At 37.8% G+C, this 12320-nt stretch overlaps 1 protein-coding gene across 3 annotated transcripts in view; it reads left to right on the top strand.

The window, feature by feature from the left end:
• The window catches only part of PLA2R1 (phospholipase A2 receptor 1), a 142159-nt gene that overhangs the window by 76329 nt on the left and 53510 nt on the right, over window positions 1–12320 (top strand). The gene's annotated exons all lie outside the window — the stretch shown is intronic.

Raw genomic sequence — 12320 nt, forward strand, 5'->3', positions numbered from 1 at the left:
GCGACCCCATGAATTGCAGCATGCCAGGCCTCCCTGTCCATCACCAACTCCCGGAGTTCACTCAGACTCATGTCCATCGAATCGGTGATGCCATCCAGCCATCTCATCCTCTGTCATCCCCTTCTCCTCCTGCCCCCAATCCTTCCCAGCATCAGAGTCTTTTCCAATGAGTCAACTCTTTGTATGAGGTGGCCAAGTACTGGAGTTTCAGCTTTAGTATCATTCCTTCCAAAGAACACCAGGACTGATCTCCTTTAGAATGGACTGCTGGGATCTCCTTGCAGTCCAAGGGACTCTCAAGAGTCTTCTCCAACATCACAGTTCAAAAGCATCAATTCTTCAGCACTCAGCTTTCTTCACAGTCCAACTCTCACATCCATACATGACCACTGGAAAAACTATAGCCTTGACTAGATGAATCTTTGTTGGCAAAGTAATGTCTCTGCTTTTGAATATGCTCTCTAGGTTGGTCATAACTTTCCTTCCAAGGAGTAAGCGTCTTTTAATTTCATGGCTGCAGTCACCATCTGCAGTGATTTTGGAGCCCCCCAAAATAAAGTCTGACACTGTTTCCATCGTTTCCCCATCTATTTCCCATGAAGTGATGGGACCAGATGCCATGATCTTTGTTTTCTGAACATTGAGCTTTAAGCCAACCTTTTCACTCTCCTCTTTCACTTTCATCAAGAGGCTTTTTAGTTCCTCTTCACTTTCTGCCATAAGGGTGGTGTCATCTGAGGTTACTGATATTTCTCCCGGCAATCTTGATTCCAGCTTGTGCTTCTTCCAGCCTAGCGTTTCTCATGATGTACTCTGCATAGAAGTTAAATAAGCAGGGTGACAATATACAGCCTTGACGTACTCCTTTTCCTATTTGGAACCAGTCTGTTGTTCCATGTCCAGTTCTAACTGTTGCTTCCTGACCTGCATATAGGTTTCTCAAGAGGCAGGTCAGGTGGTCTGGTATTCCCATCTCTTTCAGAATTTTCCACAGTTTATTGTGATCCACACAGTCAAAGGCTTTGGCATAGTCAATAAAGCAGAAATAGATGTTTTTCTGGAACTCTCTTGCCTTGTCCATGATCCAGTGGATGTTGGCAATTTGATCTCTGGTTCCTCTGCCTTTTCTAAAACCAGCTTGAACATCTGGAATTTCACAGTTCATATATCGCTGAAGCCTGGCTTGGAGAATTCTGAGCACTACTTTACTAGCGTGAGATGAATGCAATTTTGTGGTAGTTTGAGCATTCTTTGGCATTGCCTTTCTTTGGGATTGGAATGAAAACTGACCTTTTCTCATCCTGTGGCCACTGCTGAGTTTTCCAAATTTGCTGGCATATTGAGTGCAGCACTTTCACAGCATCATCTTTCAGGATTTGAAATAGCTCAACTGGAACTCCATCACTTCCACTAGCTTTATTCGTAGTGATGCTTTCTAAGGCCCATTTGACTTCACATTCCAGGATGTCTGGCTCTAAGTGAGTGATCAAGCCATCGTGATCATCTTGGTTGTGAAGATCTTTTTTGTACAGTTCTTCTGTGTATTCTTGCCATCTCTTCTTAATATCTTCTGCTTCTGTTAGGTCCATACCATTTCTGTCCTTTATCAAGCCTGTCTTTGCATAAAATGTTCCCTTGGTATCTCTAATTTTCTTGAAGAGATCCCCAGTCTTTCCCATTCTGTTGTTTTCCTCTATTTTTTGCATTGATCGCTGAGGAAGGCTTTCTTATCTCTTCTTGCTATTCTTTGGAACTCTGCATTCAGATGCTTATATCTTTCCTTTTCTCCTTTGCTTTTCACTTCTCTTCTTTTCACAGCTATTTGTAAGGCATCCCCAGACAGCCATTTTGCTTTTTTGCATTTCTTTTCCATGGGGATGGTCTTGAACCCTGTCTCCTGTACAATGTCACGAACTTCATTCCATAGTTCATCAGGCACTCTATCTATCAGATCTAGTCCCTTAAATCTATTTCTCACTTCCACTGCATAATCATAAGGGATTTGATTTAGGTCATACCTGAATGATCTAGTGGTTTTCCCTACTTTCTTCAGTTTAAGTCTGAATTTGGCAATAAGGAGTTCATGATCTGAGCCACAGTCAGCTCCCGGTCTTGTTTTTGCTGACTGTATAGAGCTTCTCCATCTTTGGTTGCAAAGAATATAATCAATCTGATTTTGGTGTTGACCATCTGGTGATGTCCATGTGTAGAGTCTTCTCTTGTGTTGTTGGAAGAGGGTGTTTGCTATGACCAGTGCGTTCTCTTGGCAAAACTCTATTAGCCTTTGCCCTGCTTCATTCCGTATTCCAAGGCCAAATTTGCCTGTTACTCCAGGTGTTTCTTGACTTCCTACTTTTGCATTCCAGTCCCCTATAATGAAAAGGACATCTTTTTTGGGTGTAAGTTCTAAAAGGTCTTGTAGGTCTTCACAGAACCATTCAACTTCAGCTTCTTCAGCATTACTGGTTGGGGCATAGACTTGGATTAATGTGATATTGAATGGTTTGCTTTGGAAACGAGCAGAGATCATTCTGTCGTATATATAAAATATTTAACAAAAATTAATCAGAGTACTAATTACTAATTAAAGGATATTTTTAGAGTGGTTCAAAAACTAAGACCCAAGTATGTTTCTACAAAAAACCCACTTTAAATATAAAGACACATGTAAATTAAAAGTAAAGGGATAAAGATATTATGCTAACATTAATCAAAAGAAAGTAAAAATAGCTATATTAATTTAACACAGAGCAGACTTCAGAACCAGAAAAGTTTTCAGGGATAAAAATGGACATTACATAAAGATAAAGGAGTCAGCACTAAAGAAAACATAACAGTCCTTAATGTGTATGTACTTAACAATAGAATAGCAAAATATATGAGGGAAAACTGATAAAACTGCAAGGAGAAATAGATGAATCTACTATTATAGTTGGATATGTTAGCACCTCTCTGTTAGAAATGGATGGATCCAACAGACAAAAAATCAGTAAGGACAAAGTTGAAATCAACAGCACCATCAATAACCTGGATATGATTGATATCTGAATAGACTGCTTCATCCAACAACAGCAACAGCAGATTACACATTCTTAAACTGACATGGAACGTTTGCTAAGACAGACTGCATTCTAGGCCATAAAGCACACCTTAACAAATTTAAAAGAATAGAAGTTTTACAATGTCTCTTAGTTCACATGAAATTAAACTATAAACAAATAACAGAAAGGTATCTGAGAAAATTCCAAAATACTTGGAGATTAAGCAACACTTAATTAAATGAAAATACATTTGTGAGATGCAGAGAAAGCAGGGCTTAGGGGGAAATTTATAACACTGAATGAATATATCAGAAAAGAAGAAATATTTTAAATCAGTAACCTGATTTTTCACCTTAGGAAACTAGAGAAAGAAGAGCATATTAAATCCAAAGTAAGTAGAAGAAAAGAAAAATAAGAATTAGAGCAGAAATCAGTGAAATTGTATACAGAAAATCGATAAAGAAAATCAAAGAAACCTGATTCTTTGAAAATAACAATGAAATTAATAAGCCTCTAACCAGTTTCACTAAGAGAGAGGATACACAAATTACTAATATCATAAATGAATAAAGGGACATCACTATAGATCCCACAGACATTAAAAGGATTTAAAAAAGGAATATTATGAGCAACTATATCCATAAATTTGACAATTCAGGTGAAATTTACCAATTCTTTTAAAGATATAATCTGCCAAAACCTACAAAAGAAGAAATGGACTATCTGAATAAGACTATATCTATTAAGAAATTGAATCAGTAATTCATAACCTTCCAAAACAGAAAGCAGCAGGCTCATATGGATTCAGCTAGTGAATTCTACCAAACATTTTAAGTGAGAAATTCTACCAGTTCTCTACAACCTCTTCTAGAAGTTAGAAGCAGAGAGACTATAACTCATTGTATGAGGGTAACATTACCCTATGCCAAAGTCAGAAAAAGACACTACAAGAAAACTACAGACCAATATATCTCATGAACATAAACACAAAAATCTTTAGCCAAATATTAACAAATTGACTTAAAAATGTATAAAGAGAATTTATACACTTCAGTCAAGTGGAATTTATCCCAGGTATACAAAGCTGGTTCAACGTTTAAAAACCTATTAATGTTTTCCATCACATCAACAAAAGAAAAATCACATGATCATATCAATAGATGCAGAAAAAGCATCTGACAAAATTCAATACCCATTCATGTTAAAAACTATTAGCAAACAAGGAATTGAAGGGGACTTCTTCAACTTGATAAAGAACATCTACAGAAAACCCAGATATCGTACTTAATGGTGAAAAACTAGAAGCTTCCCTACTAAGATCAAGAACAAGGCAAAGATGTCCCTTATCAACCCTCTTTTAAACATTGTAGTAGAAGTTCTAACTAATGCAATAAGATAAGAAAAGCAAATGAAAGTATACAGATTGGAAAGAAAGAAACTTTGTTTACAGATGACATGATTGTTTATGTAGAAAATTAGAATCAAAAAATTCCTCTAGCTAATAATCAATTATAGCAAGATTGCAGGATACAGGATTAATGTACAAAAGTCAATTGCTTTTCTGTATAGCAGCAGTGAAAAGAGGAATTTTAAATTAAAAGCATATTACATTAGCACCCTTCAAAATGAAATTTTTAGGTATAAATCTAACAATATGTATAAGATCTATAGAGGAAAACTACACACTTAATGACAGAAATCAAAAAGAAATTAATAAATAGAGAGTCCATGTTCATAAACAGAAAGGCTCAATATTGTCACAATGTCAGTTCTACACAAATTGACCTATAGACTCAAGGCCATTCCAATCAAAAAACCAGCAAGTTATTTTGTGGATACTGACAAACTGGTTCTAAAGTTTATATGGAGAGGCGAAAGGCCCAGAATAGCCAACTCAGTATTGAAGGAGAGTAAAGTCAAACAATTGACACTTATCTGACTTCAAAAGTTATTATAAATCTACAATAATTAAGACAATGTGTGTGTATATGTTTAGTCCAACTCTTTGTGACCCCAGAACTGTTGCTCCTCTATCCATGAGAGTCTCCAGGCAAGAATACTGGAGTGGGTAGCCATTGTCTTCTCTAGGGGAGCTTCCTGACCCAGAGATCAAACCTGGGTCCCCTGCACTGCAGCCATATTCTTTACCATCTGAGCCACCTGGGAAGCCCAATTAACACAATATCGTTTGGCAAAAAAAGAAATATAAATCAATAAAACAGGATAAAGAACTCAGAAACAGACTGACACAGAATAGTCAACTGATCTTCGAAAAAGAAGCAAAAACAATACAATGGGAAAAACTCTTTTTGACAAATGGTGCTTAGGCAGTTGGATATCCACATGTCAAAAAAAGAAAACATCTAGACACAGAGCTTACACGCTTAACAGAAATTAACTCAAAATAGATCATAGACCTAAATGTAAAACATAAAACTTTTACACTCCCAGACGATAACAAAAAAGAAAACCTACATGACCTTAGGTATGGTATGACTTTTTAGAGACAACACCAAAAGCAAAAATCCATGAAATAAATAATTGATGAGCTAGATTTCATTAAAACCAAAACTTCAATAATACTTGTGCTGTGAGAAAGATAATGTCAAGAGAATGAGAAGACAAGCCATAGACTAGGAGAAAATATTTGTAAAAAAAAAATCATATCTGATAAAGGATTGTTATACAAAATATACAAAGTAATCTTAAAACTCAACAATAAACAAAAAACCCAATGTAAAATGGGACAAGAGATGTTAAACAAAGAAGATATATAGATCAAATATAAGCAAATGAAAATATGTTCAATATTATACATCAATAGGAAATTGCAGATTAAAACAACAATGAGATACTGCTATACACTTTTTGTTTGTTGATGTTTGGTCGCTAAGTCGTGTCCAGCTCTCTTGCAACCCCATGGACTGCAGCCCACCAGGCTCCTCTGTCCATGGGATTTCCCAGGCAAGAATACTGGAGTGGGTTGCCATTTCCTTCTCCAGGGGATCTTTCCCACCCAGGGATTGAACCCATGTCTCCTGCATTGGCAGGTGAGTTCTTTACCACTGAGCCATCAGGGAAGCCCCTTCACACTTATTAGAATGACCAAAATCCAAAACCCTGGCGATACCAAATGCTGGCAGGGATTTGGAGCCACAGGAGCGCTCATACATTGCTGGTAGGAATGCAAAATGGTATAGCCACTTTCAAAGACAGGTTGCCAATTGCTTAAAAAGTAAACATGCTTTTACACTCCTTGGTGTTTATCCAAATGAACTGAAAACTGATGTTAACACAAAAAACTTGCACTACAGATTTTTTTTTTAATAGAAGCTTTATTCATACTTGCCAAAGCTTTCAAGCCATCAAGATGTCCTTTAGTAGATGAGTGAATAAATAAATTGTATTACACGCAGACAATGGAATATTATTCAGTGATAAAAAGAAAGGAGCTGCCAAGTCATGAAAAGACATGGAGAAAACTTAAATGCATATCACTAAGTGAAAGAAGCCAATCTGTATAGGCTGCATACTGTGTGATTACAACCATATGACATTCTGGAAAAGGCAAAACTATGGAGACAGTAAAAAGATTAGTGGTTTCCAGAGGCTTGGGGAAGGAGGAGTTTATAGGCAGAGCACAGAGGATTTGTGATGGGGGTGGTGGGGTGGTCAGTGAAACCATTCTACATCATACCACACTGGTGGACATATGTCATTATACATTTGTCCAAATCCAGAGAACATACAACAGAGTGAACCCCAATGTAAACCATGGACTTGGGGTGATAACAATGTGTCAGTGTACGTTTTAACAAATGTACCATTCTGGTGTGTGAGGGTAACAGTAGGATATATGGAGCATGGGGTATAAGGGAAGTCTTTACTTTCCACTAAGATTTTCTGTGACCTTAAAATGCTCTAAAAATATAGTTTATATTTTTAAACTATACTTTAAAAATAGGCATGTGAGGTGAAGGTAAGACAAATTAGATTCTTGTGTATAACATTGCTTAGGAAATTTGTATACACACTGGTGACTGCATAGCTCTAAACAAGAAACATCACAATTCATTCAATAAACAAACTTCTCATTCTACAAATTTATGAATGTTTTTAAAATACAGAGAATAGTAAAGTTCCATGTCACACTATTATTGGAAAAAAAAAAACAGGTATCATTTCTAATATACCTTGGAATTTTGTTAGGAATGTCTATACCTGTCAAAATAAATTAATACATTTTGAGCAGACAAAATTCTTAGTTTTTAATGTTATCTTCCTTGGGGCATATTTGGATGTCTAAAATTTGGAACTGAAGCAGAACTCCTTGTCATTCATAAGTTTCTGCTGTAATTTATTTGAGTGGCACTACTCTTTTTCTCTTTTCCCTGAAGCAAAAATAATATCGTGATGCTCAGTTTGACTGCTCAGGCTGATTGACATTGAGTAAATTGTCTCTGAATAAGATGAAAATGTAAATCTTTTTTTGAAGAAAATAGCAATATAAAAGCTCTGTGTTTCTTTTTTTCTTTTAAATTGCTATTTGCAGAAACACCATCCTAAATCACATTTTTTTCTCTGCCTGTCACAAAAGAATCCATTAGCTTGGTTCTCATGTCAGAATCTTAATCCAGCCCAGACTGACTATATAAATTGACCACTGAACAGGAAGCCTGCAGCTTTTTATAAACTCAACGAACACTCTGTCCTTATGTCATATCATCAAAATATTCGATCTGTGGTGGAATCAGAGTTCTGCCATTTTATCAACCTTGTATTATGCCCACCAAAGAGCACAATGAGCCACCATCTATACCCATGACCCAGTGCCATCAATTATCAACCCACGGTCCATCTTGTTTCATCTATATTCTCACCCACTCCTCCCATTTCCCATATTTTTTCGTAGAAATCCCAGATATCATATCATTTCACCCATAAATATTTCAGTATTAGCTCTAAAAGATAAAGACTCCTTTTTCAGAAACATGAATATAATACAATTATCACAGCTAAAAGTAATTAACTATAATTTCATAGCATCATAAATCTTCAGTTAATGCTTGAATTTCTAAATGATTCATAACAATATACATATATAATGTATATTATGGCTTATTTGAATCAAGATCAAAAAAAGGTTCGCACACTGTAATTAGTGGATAGATTTCCTAAAGTCTGTTTTCCTCTCTAGGTTTCCCTCTTCCTTGCCCCCTGTCATTTTTAAAAATTTTATTCGTTGATGCAAATGTGTTGTTTTTCCTGTAGTTTCCTACAGTCTGGGCTTTTTGATTGTATCCCCATAACACACTGAAAATGTGTTAAGCTAAGCTAAGCTAAACTAAGCTAAGTCTCTTCAGTCGTGTCCGACTCTGTGTGACCACATAGACGGCAGCCCATCAGGCTCCACCATCCCTGGGATTCTCCAGGCAAGAATACTGGAGTGGGTTGCCATTTCCTTCTCCAATGCATGAAAGCGAAAAGTGAAAGTGAAGTCGCTCAGTCGTGTCCGACTCATAGTGACCCCATGGACTGCAGCCTACCGGGCTCCTCCGTCCATGGGATTTTCCAGGCAAGAGTACTGGAGTGGGTTGCCATTGCCTTCTCTGGAAAATGTGTTACTCTATTCTTTTTATTTCTCATAAAATTAACATTTTTATTTTTAAAAAGTTAGAGTCAGAGACCTGATCCAAATCACAGATTTTTTTTAGAAAGACCATTTCATTTTCTCACTATTTGCAAGTTAGAAGCCATATGATTGATGCATTAATGAATCAATTGATTCATTATGGGCTTCTTCATAGCTGGGATATTTCTATTAAGAAATAATTTCTTGCTATCTTTGCTAAAATAACCACAACAAAGTGACTATGGCATTCTGTATATTAAGAGAAGTAACCATTCAGGTAAAAACAGTTTTGATCCGTACTAACTAGTACCACTGATTAAAGAGAAAGATGATAAATAGGGCCTTTCTCATTTAGGGAGAAGCTAATGCATTAGAAACCTAAATGTACCTTGTATTTATATTAAGGATTCAATATATATGGAGGTTGCTATAAATGATGAAAGGAAGCAGCTTAATCTATCCTTTAAGGTATTCAAAAAAGCCTTTCCAAATACTATTAGAGTTTCACAGGTATTTTATAGAAAAAAAAAATAAATGGAAATCACAATTTTGCATCCATCCATAACTCAGGCTCTGTGAAAAAAGTTTCTATATCTAGATACCATTGTGAGAAAGGAGTGCTTCACTCACAGGATAACTCCAAAGTATTGACCCCAGTTGTCTCAAGTCAATGGAAATCTGTCAGTGACAAGGAGAATGCGATTGCAGTAGAGCAGGTCAGATCTATTTTCTTGAAAGTTCCCTATACATGGCAACGGGGACCCTATCCATCCAACAGATAGATAATTATCCATTTTAAGTCTCATCAGAATCCTGAAATGAACCAACACCTAAATGAGAATGAACAGCCTAATTTCTGAGTACCCTTTTGGTATTTCCGTATCTTTTTATAAATGTATCAGTAACTGTCATACACACTAAAATGGGATAGTAGATCTCAAGGAAATACTGTGGGTTCACAAAGGAGAAGTATGACCAGGGGAAAGAGAAGAGTCCATGGAAATGGAGGAGCATAATTGGAGGGGAAGTTTCAGTTATTCATTCAACAGTTATTTATTGAATCTCCACCTCCTCTGCACCTTGACATTATCTCATGGTAGACTCAGTTAAATCTGGTTTCAAATTTCAGATCAACCCTATTGAACTATTATGTGGCCCTAGACAATATACTACACCTCTGAGCCTTGGTTTTTCCATTCGCCAACTGTAGACATTAATATCCACCTCAAAGAGATTTTTCAAGTTAAATAGGAAAAGACCATATAAAATGCCTAATGTGGTCTCAGGCAGATAAGCAGAACTCCATGAAAGCTCACCTTTCCTGACCCAAAAGCTTCACTTTTCTCCATGGAGAAGGAGAAGAGAGAGATGAAAGAAGGCAGAGCAGAAGACTTGAGATTAAGGATGTTAAAGGGTTGCTGCAGGCAAGGGGAAATAAGCAGATAGGCACAAGTAAAATGATTGTCTAAAGGCCCAGTTATGATTCCCTCCTGCCCCGAGGCCACACATAGATTTGGATTGTCTGTTTTCAGGTATTTGGCCAGAGAGGTGAAAGATGGAACTTTTCCCAGGTTGGTTCAATTTGCTATAAGTCTAGATAACTTTGCCAAATTGAAGAGACTAGAATAGTGAATCGGAGAAGGCACCTCACTCCAGTACCCTTGCCTGGAAAATCCCATGGATGGAGGAGTCTGGTGGACTGCAGTCCATGGGGTCGCTAAGAGTCGGACATGACTGAGCGACTTCATTTTCACTTTTCACTTTCATGCATTGGAGAAGGAAATGGCAACCCACTCCAGTGTTCTTGCCTGGAGAATCCCAGGGACAGGGGAGCCTCATGGGCTGCTGTCTATGGGGTCACACAGAGTCGGACATGACTGAAGCGACTTAGCAGCAGAATAGAGAATTGGAATTTCTCAATTGACTGAAAGTGTTCCCATTCATTTTTGATGGAGAGAGTAATGGCAGGTAGAGGGAGGCTAAGGCAAGTAAGGAGAATCAGCTCAAATGTGAGATTCACCACTAAGGGACAGAAGGAATGCTGCTCTTGCCCAATGGGAGATGAGTTACCAAATTTGAGAACAATTAGTCTGGGAGAAGAAACACCTTTGCTCTTTCCCACACTCTACCCTTGTTATTTGGCTTTACAAGCATCCTCACAACATGAGATTATAAATTTGGTTTATCTCTTTCTTAGCCCTGCTGCTGCTGCTGCTAAGTTGCTTCAGTCGTGTCCGACTCTGTGCGACCCCATAGACGGCAGCCCACCAGGCTTCCCCGTCCCTGGGATTCTCCATGCAAGAACACTAGAGTGGGTTGCCATTTCCTTCTCCAATGCATGAAAGTGAAAAGTGAAAGTGAATTCGCTCAGTCGTGTCTGACCCTATCAACCCCATGGACTGGAGCCCACCAGTCTCCTCCATCCATGGGATTTTCCGGGCAAGAGTACTGGAGTGGGGTGCCATTGCCTTCTCCATTTCTTAGCCCAGTCTCCCCTTACTATACCACTTCACTGCTTCTTTGGGGCTGAGACTCTAAAATTTAGGTCAAATGTTCCATTAAGTTAACCATTTTAGAATACCAATAAAACCCCGGCAGTACTTTTTATCTTTGTAGCAGTTCGCAAACATATCCTTCTTCACTAATGAAGAAAAGTTGAATATCTAGTGTCTAAAACCAAAGCTATTTAATCACTGCCTGATGTGGAAAAGTAAGACAAAATGCAAGACCAACAAAAAAGTATATTGCATTTTAAACTTGCTGATTTGAGCTTTTAAAAATTCTTTGAATACTCAGGCAGAATTTGTGCCACAAAAATCCCAGCTTTTGTAATGAAAACAGTCAAGATAAAAATAGAAGCAACATCTTAGAAATGGTTTTAGCCCTTTATATCTCTCACAGGGCTTCTTAATACATTATTTTATTTTTATGAAAATCCATAAGAAGAAAAGGACTTATTGCCCCCCTGTTTTCGACACAGTCTTTTGTGTTTAATTAACCAGTTTGAGGTTTGAGTTACTAAATATTTGTGCGGGGACTAGAACCCCAGACTTTAGGCCCCAAGTCAAAGGCTGCTGAGAAGGAAGGATGGAGGAGTCAGGTGAGAGTGTGTGTTTGTCCTGCTCTTTCAACTAGAGCAATTCTCTCCATAGACATATTAGGTTTTTGGCTTCTACGTGGATTTCCACAAGTCAGTTTCATTAGAATTTCATTGCACAGAGCAGGCAGCATCTCCACTATTGTTCATGACTCGGCTAAACTGTGAGCTGCATTCCCAAATTACACTCAGCAGGCCTCCAATGCTGCATTCACAGCAGGGGCAGTATGCTGTACTCTGTCCTCTGCCTGGCTCCCCACCCTCCATCCTGAACACTAACTAGTTCCTCTGGCCAGTGGAGTCAACTGATGGCCTTTATATGGACCAACTCTCTCTCTTGACTTCAGTTTCTTCTACTTGTCATACAGTATGTCTACTTGTTTATGACTGGTCATTTTCACCTTTGTGGGTTTCTTTGACCACCACCATGGTTACATACGTAAGACTATGAGCTTCCTGCAGGTGTCTAACACAGGGTGTGCACCCAGGTATGACTGAAGACATAAACACTCATGCTTTAGCTTCCTTGCTCTTTCTCCTCTTTCACAAA

This window comes from Bubalus bubalis, chromosome 2 (genome assembly GCF_019923935.1).
Source record: "Bubalus bubalis isolate 160015118507 breed Murrah chromosome 2, NDDB_SH_1, whole genome shotgun sequence".
Classification (NCBI taxonomy): domain Eukaryota; kingdom Metazoa; phylum Chordata; class Mammalia; order Artiodactyla; family Bovidae; genus Bubalus; species Bubalus bubalis.